General features: G+C 32.5%; 1 pseudogene across 1 annotated transcript; it reads right to left on the minus strand.

The window, feature by feature from the left end:
* Positions 1–322: 322 nt before the first annotated feature.
* Positions 323–6,629, minus strand: LOC143619188 (putative sulfate transporter 3.3; annotated as a pseudogene). The gene is made up of 12 exons (XR_013151150.1): positions 6,290–6,629; positions 5,847–6,088; positions 5,443–5,614; positions 5,077–5,142; positions 4,143–4,256; positions 3,574–3,690; positions 3,363–3,489; positions 2,440–2,726; positions 1,825–2,015; positions 1,377–1,459; positions 1,183–1,259; positions 323–546 (listed from the first exon to the last, which is right to left on the minus strand). The product of XR_013151150.1 is annotated as a putative sulfate transporter 3.3 (transcript).
* Positions 6,630–8,775: the final 2,146 nt, after the last annotated feature.

Here is an 8,775-nt window from a genome sequence, read left to right on the forward strand (position 1 = left end):
AAACATTACATGGGTGTTCCAAAAATATATTGTAAATACTTCACATTCCTTTTAGGAACCTTAACAATACTTGGTTCCTTAAAAACCCCGCAATAAGGGCGTATCCGGTGCACAAGGCTCATGCGTTTGTGCAGGGTCTAGGAGGTACTGGATCGTTTCGTGATCTGATATATGCAACCTTGCCCTGCAGTTTTTGTATAAGAGGCTGTTTCCACGGCTTGAACCCGTGACCTCTAGATCACAAAGCAACAACCTTACTATTTGCTCCAAGACCCGCCCTTTAAAGCAAAATCGCTAGGAAGGGGGCCTTAAAAGCCCTACAATCTAAATATTATATAAGTATCTAAATTTTACAATTGAAACACCCCACATTTATAGTTCATTCCTTTAACCATGGTTTGTTAATGCAACCTTCAATGAAGAATATAGCGACGAAACGGCTTCTCCAACCGTCAAGTATAGGTTATTTTGTTGCAAAAGATCGTCTGTCCCATCTGCTTTTTGCAGTTTCTCCAGCACTTCCCCGACCGGATTCACCAATACAAGCTGTAACAAGTTTGAATGACACATTCAAAACACTTTTAGAGTGTACTATCTTTTAGTACAGTTCAACATATAACCAATTCTAAATAGAGAACCGTGAGAACTTTATAAGCATGTGCACGTTGGGTTGGTAGAATGGATAAGAGATAAAGTACGCTTTTAAGCAGTTTCATACATAATCATCTAATGTATACGAGTTAAAATAACAGGCACAATACTTATATACTTAATGGAAAGATGTTTTTAGTATCTATACTCTCTAATAAAAAGCTACAATTTTTGTCACTTGTCACCCCCACATTAAACCTCACCATTTTTTACAAATTTATTATAGTAAAATAATATTTACCATTCTTAAAACTTATGCTTCAAAATTTGTTAATTTAATATTTACTTCCTATTTTTTTCAAATATTTGATATTTATAATAATCGTTTACTTTAAAGTTGTTTTAAAAACTATTGTATGACGACTGTGTATTAATAGTGTTTAATAGGTTTATTATTTCTTGTATATCGTTTATTTATTAAATATTGTATTTTCAAGAAATACCCGTATAATAGACGGGTCTCAAACTAATAAATAAATATTAAGAAAGGAGAAATTAAAATGTTGCATATATATAGAAGATAGAACTTGCCTCAACACCCTTTTTTTCCAATACCCTTCTAAGCTCTTGAAAAAATGTGACTCCATTAGTATCAATTGCACTTACAGCTGAAAATTTCAAAAAAGAATTAAAAGATATATATCCAGTTTGACCCGTTAGAAAAAAGTATAACCCTAAACGACTCGTGAAATTGATGTATCCAACAAGTGAAATTTAGGAGTTACCGACGAGCTCTAGAATTACATATCTGAGATCAGAATTAGTGTTGGCTTCTTCTTCCTCATAATCTAGTATCCACCTCAAAATCCTTCAAGAAACAATAAATGAATAATTAAAAAAATGATAAAATATGAAATCCACTTATCAATCACAACTCACAAGTAAAACGGGTTAACTCACCATACCCTGAACCGACTTGTTTAGCTAAACATGTTTACACTAAAGTCAGGGCTTAGGTTCATGCTTATGTCGTGCCAGAAATTCATAGCTCTATTCTGAATACTCGTATTAATAAAATATTTATCCTATAGTTGCGCTCGTATATTCAAAATCATTAATTATCGTTATAAAAATGTTATCGACAAAAGAATACAAACTTAAGACCTTTAAACTATTATAAAAAAAGGATATATTTAATCCAAGTTATATGGATAAAAACAGAAAATAAATCACCTTTCACTGAGATAATTAGAGTTGGCAAATCCAATGGGACCTTGAATACTTAAGATCAGGAAACCTGGGATTGAGACAACATCCTTGTACTGATGTTTATTTCTAAATATGTCAGTACCAGGTATGTTCCCCAACATCATTGTTTTAGGCCTTGTCATTTGCAACACCATCTTGAATATAGAAATCCCCACCTAAAAATTATAAAAAAATATTATAAAGTTGACTTATTTCAAACATTTTATAGAGGGAAAATCACGAAAACAACCTTGCTGACAAAGAAAATAGCCATTGACATTATTTTTATTTAACCTTGTTTAAATGAAATGCTTTATCGAAAAACACTGGTATTGTTGACATGTGTCTAACTCTCAATGGTTTGCGCTATATGTCGCACCAAATGTGATGACATGGCAAGTTTCATTAGACGACTTCATAAAACACACGATTTGAATGCCATGCGTTGTTCGGCACACAAGTACATTTCTTCTGGACACATGGCAATTTTTCATTGGATGAAATCATTTAAAAATTTCAAAGGCTATTTTTCCAATTTTCATAGTCAACAAGGTTATTTTGGTCATTTTCCCTTTTTTAAATTTATATAAGAACACTTACAGCAAGTGCAAGTCCTTCTTGGACCGATATAAAGATGACGCCAAAGAAAGCAAATAATAGCACAACGAAGTCGAATTTATCGACTTTCCATATTTGGTAAGCCGCAGGGATATCGATAAGGCCAATAACTGCAGTGACAATGATTGCACCCAATACTAGGTTGGGTGTGTACCTAAACAATGGCATCAAGAAAAGAAGCGTCACCATAACCGTCAAAGCCATGACTATGTTGGAGACCGCAGTTTTGCCCCCTGCGTTATTGTTCACTGCTGACCGTGAAAATGCACCTGTGATAATCGGGTGGCGGTTAGAATACAAGTAAAGATGCATCATGTATAAATTGTATATCATGTCAAGGTGTCAAATGGGCCGGTCCGGTTAGGTTGCATGTTTAACATCACAAAATAAGTAGATTTTAGTTTGGTCAAAATATGGGCATGCGAGCGTGTCTAAGTTTGACTTTTGTTGCATTGTACTAAGCCTGAAAATATGGTCGGGTCAGGTTGAGTCAAGTAACGGGTCAAAACGTGTTTGGGCTAAAATAGACATAGGTTGAAACAGACAATTTTAGAAAAATAAAGTATTAAAATTAGGTCAAAAGCTATATTTGTTTCTACATATAGGTGTATACAAACCAAGCCGGGCCCGGGCTAGACTAGGCTCGAGCTGGGCTCTTTTAGCTCTATCTCTAAAGCTCAAACTGAATCTCAGCTCGGGCTCGACTAGCCTCGCTTATTATTTTAAATATAGCATATATTTACTCTTATCATAATTTTATATATAATAATGATTCTTAAATAAATAGATATTAGATATATTAAATAAAAGTTACATAAATAATAGACATGTTTAGGCTCATGAGCCAGTTTACGCACAATAAGTGAAGCTTGGGCTCGTTTATTAAACAAGCTTACTGATTTTACCGGTGGTCACGTAGCATGAAGTGGTCGAACCAACAATATTCATGACTCCAATTGCAATCATTTCTTTGTTACCATCAACTTGATAATTCTTCAAGGCTGCAAATGTTCGTCCTACCGCAATCCCTTCCTGTGTAAAAAGACAAAAATACCCTTTTCTGAATACCGAGCTATGATGAGTTTTAAGTTATGCATGAAAAAATTTTACACTTACAGTGAGAGAAATGATGCCAGTTACTAGACCAGTTTTCATGGCTAAGTCAACATGACTTCCTTGAAAATGTAACATGTTCCATGAAGGTGGATTTAATCCTTCATCTAATTTTCCAATCTGTTTAACACATATAATATTATAAATTAAAATTTAATTATATTATTAAAATATATATATATATATATATATATATATATTAATATTGTTTCAGAGTAGTTTTATCATATTTTAAAAAAAATTTGATTACATATATAAAATACAAGTTTACACATGTGTAAAATTTATGTAATAACAAATTTACATGTGTAAAAAAACATAGATATGTGTAAAAACTAATTTTCATAAGTGTAATCGTAAATATAGATATAAAAAGTGACACGACTACACTCAAATAATACAAACATACAAAAAAAATTTATAAAAAAGTTGGTTATTAAGGGCTCCTTAAAGTTCTTAAATAATTTAAGAGTTCTCTATTGAAACTCATCCCATAAATAAATTAAAGTTTAATCATATTTATTTAAAATTTTAAGTTTGTTAAAAAATAATTAGTATTAGTACAAACTTACCACAGATATGTGATGGTTTTGTGCTTTGGAAATGAAGACAATTATGGTAGAGAGGACAACTGAAACTAAAGGTGCTCCTGCTGATATCCAAAATAGCTTTGGTTTCTTGTTGCTCTGCATATTATATTATTAATATATTTTTAAAACACTTATTTATTTACTGTTAGTTTGTAAGCAAGTTAAAAGAGTAAACTGTGGTTTTTGTCTTTGTGGTTTGTTCAATTCTGCGGTTTTAGTCCAATAGTTTCAAATTTGCTATTTTCGTCCCTGTGGTCTCATTTCACTTGCAATTAAACCCGAATTCACTAATCCCGTTAAGTCTTATCGTTAAACCAATCAGCGTGTCCTTCACGTGAGGGGCAGTTTTGGAATTTGGACTAAAACCTCAGATTTGGACAAACCACAGGGACGAAAACCGCAGTTCACTCCAACTTAAAATGACAAGGTAAACTTTATGATTTTTGTGATTTACGAATTATGACTATCGTTAGTGAAGTTAACGATGCATTATGAACTAAATTGGTATAGAACTACATAATTATATGTATTAACTATTTTCATAATCGGACTGGACAACAAAAGTTCTTCAAAAACCGGATGTGATCATAAATAAAATAAAGGATACATATATGTATAAGACAAAACAATATATGAAAATACCTTATGTTTTGGTGTGAATTTGCAATATTAATACAGTATTAAGACTTAAATAAATAAATAGAGCGTCTCGAGCACAAATGAATCATAAAATGATATTTTGAAGAAAAAAATAAACAAATTAAAAAAAATAAAAAATAGAAGTCAGGTTTGACCACTTGGTACGGTTCGCTGGTCTGACCATTATCTGGCCCGTTCAAATGGGAACGGTTAGGCTTAGCCGGACCGGTCCAGTCCAGTTATAAAAACATCATGTATTTATTAGCAATATACTTACAATGTATTTTGCCCCAAGCAGGAATACAAGAAAACAGAATCCCATCAAGATTGTTTGCCACGACCACTGCGCCCAAACGTTAACGTACAATAAACACATTGGAAAATATAAAGAACAATTATATGAATAATAATATGAAATAAGTCTAACATGTTTTGTGACATATGCACGCTGTTTCTTTTTTCATTTTGTTTGTTTATCTTCATTCATTTAACTATTAAACGAGCAAGCGCCAAGAGATATAACTTTTTGACGAAGAAAATGAACAAGCTTCTGTTTGTATTTGTTTGATTCGTTTACACACTAGTAACAACTCGTAACTTATATGTTAAAATAAAATAAAATAAATAGAATAAAATAAAATACCTCTTTAGTATTGTGAAAGACAGAAGTCATAACAGGAACCAAACTCATTTCTTTAGTGAAATGTGTGATGCCAAGAAGAGCTTTCAATTGCTGAAGTGATACAATGATTGCAGCCCCAGCCATGAATCCAATAAGTGTAGCTTTTGACAAGAAATCAATTATGAACCCAAGCCTATAAACATCACATCCATGTTATAATGTTTTGTAAATTATGCATGACTACCTATAAATTAGTTAGAAAAGGTGTCGGTCCCTATTTTAGTAATCCATCTTCTACTGATATGATATGATGTGATATGATTTAACAGTATACGTCCATATAAGGATAACAAATATGATATAAAAATGTTAGTTAAAAAGTTAAAAATTAAAAAAATAATAATAATTAAAAAGAGAGAATAGACCTTAGAATCCCAAGAGAAGCTTGAAAGATGCCTGCAAAGAAGGTGGAAGTGAAAGCCAATTGAAGAAACAAAAGAGGGTCTTGTGTTGGTGACACTTCTTGACTTAGCATTGACCCCATCAAGAGTGATGCTATTGACACTGGTCCAACTGATAGATGTCTTGAGCTCCCAAGCACAGCATACACTAGTGGTGGCACAAAACTTGAATCTACATCATTTAACAAAAAGAAATATATATCAATCTAACAAATATGTATAATTATCAACATTTATGTTGTTTTTACTTGTATTTCAAACATGTATTCTTACCTTTATGTATTTGTTTTATAGTTGTACTTTAGAACATACTATGTTTGTGATCGAATGAGCTATATACTTATACTGTAGAACACGTATTATGCTATACGATAGTGTAGAAGAAATTATATGGAATTCTGTCATACTATTGGTAAATCATTGGTTCTTAATTTTTAGTTGTAAACAACATCACATTTGAGTAGATTAAGGTTGTAATGAGCACCCCATTGAAGTATAGGAAAAATGTACTGAAAACCAAGCAACCATTTTTGTTTACAAGATTGTCCTTTGAACTGCCTAAGAGGGTCATCAGGAAATAAAGTTTCTTTGAACCAATCCTTTAACTTTTGTAAACTGCTTGTCTTTGGTGGTGTTTCAACCTTATGAATCTCCATGTCTATAGAGACATGTGGATTATGACGATGATGGCGGCGATCATGATCACGAGAACCACCCAAATCTTCATCAAACTTTATTTCCATTATTTTGATTTCAACGGAATATCAGTTCTTTTCGATAACACAAGTTCAAGATGATTTAATGAGTGTATGAGAGAAGGAACTAGAAGATGGAGTCAACATGGGGGTGTGCTTGCACTTATAGAGAATCATGGCTCAAGAGTTGGTGTTGTTTATGGCTTCTTATGAGACATGCATCACTTATACGCTCATCAAGTTTTTAAATGGAAAAGAGTGAGAAATGAGAGTTTTTCTTAATTTTTCTTCTTGTTTTCAAGTAAAAAGAGAGGTCGAAAGGAAAACAGTATATGTAACAACCCGTCCGGTTAGGACTGTCGTGTCACACAATACAAAGTTCAGAGTAATCAATAACGATTTCACGAAAGTCTCAAAACCGTAAAATGTATTAAGGCTTATAACGGGATATAGTATTCAATGTTCACAAATTTTTCACTTCATGTTTTGCATTTCATAATCTATTGTCGCACGTTCCCCAAATTCTCATGAGTACCTACTTTTAAAATAAGAGAAAACAACAAAAAGAAATACGCATGAGCAGAAAGTTGCTCAATAAAGGAAGACCAATAGCAATAACCATGTTATGATAATCGAGATATAAATGATACATGTATGCGGTATGAACCCTTGTGAAACACACCAATGATGCGGAAACACCCATATAAGCTATTGATAATAACCAATAAGAACGTGCACATTACTTGTGAACCAATGCACCAATATGTAGATGGAAATTAATATGAGCAAGTCACACATATCCATCTAGCAATGACAATTACTTCCTATGATCAATCCATAGCTTCTTAATCAATATTCAATCAGTGTTATAATTTAACAACCAATAACCAATAATGACTTAACACACAATAACAATAAGTGTAATAACTTCGCACACAGTAACTTAGCACACCTAAATGATAGGTGCAACAACTTGGCGCGTAGTAACGATAACGCAATAACCATAAGTGCAATAACTTAGCACAATGAGCACAATAACTTAGTACACAATAACGATAAGTGCAATAACTTAGCACACACTAACAATAACATGTAATAACTTATTATACGAAGTGCAATATAACTAAATACATTGTAAACATTTTGATAAAATATGATAATTTAATTTTAACAAACAAAACATAAAAAAAATCAGGTTACACAATATTAATTTTGGTGTAGAATTAATAGTCGTGGATCGTTACCCGAAATCAAGCTAATGATTGCGAGAGGCGGTGACGGTGGCCAGACAAAACAAGGTGGCCAGAAGATGAATGTGTATGTGAAATTTTAAGCAATCTAATGAGATAAAACAATGGTTTCAATATGTACGTTAATGTTAATCATGAAGGTAGTCAATGTTATGTTGAATGCATTGGTTACAAATGAAGAAAAGGGTTATCGGAAATTAAATTTACGGTTTCTTCGCCGGTACAGATGAGGAAGAACACACGTATCACCTTAATTTTATGATGATGATTTAATTCATAATTTTCATGCATCCCCTATATAGTATTTAGTAATTTGCAATTTAAGCCTTGTAGTTTGATCCAGTTAACTAATAATATTTTTCATATTAGGTATATTGGTTTTATTAATCCCAACTATCATTTTTTGGTCTTTGTGGGTACCAACTAAGGAATTGGCTAATCATGATCCCATCTGTTATCATATTTGTAGGCCCGGCTTCGAGAAAGCAAAAAAAAACAAAAAAATTTGGGCCGAAGGCTTTTTTGAGCCTTAAATAAAAGGAGTATTTTGTTGGGTTTAAACAATTTAATTTTGATATGGGCTTACTTGGTTATAATTTAGGTTGTGTAAAAACTTTTATATAAAATATGATTAAATATGTCTCAAATGATACTAGAACTTATAACCTTTTGGTTGGGGATAATACGTTTTTACCACTAGACCAAGCTAATGTTTATACAATTGAGTGTAAACACTAAATATACATATTGTTTTAATAAAAATACATATAATTTATAAAAAAAAAATTCGGGCCTAGCGGGGTGTCAGGCCTGTGGCCGTCGACCACCCAGCCCCCCCAATGGTCCGGCCTTGCATATTTGTTCCCAACGGTCCGTGAATAACAGAATGTTAACGTCATTAGTTGCAGGTCGCTGGTAAAACGTTTTTTTATCAGAAAACTTACATTT

Source organism: Bidens hawaiensis, unplaced genomic scaffold, assembly GCF_021521415.1.
Source record: "Bidens hawaiensis isolate Kalapana, Puna unplaced genomic scaffold, B.hawaiensis_p1.1 tig00002414_1, whole genome shotgun sequence".
NCBI lineage: Eukaryota > Viridiplantae > Streptophyta > Magnoliopsida > Asterales > Asteraceae > Bidens > Bidens hawaiensis.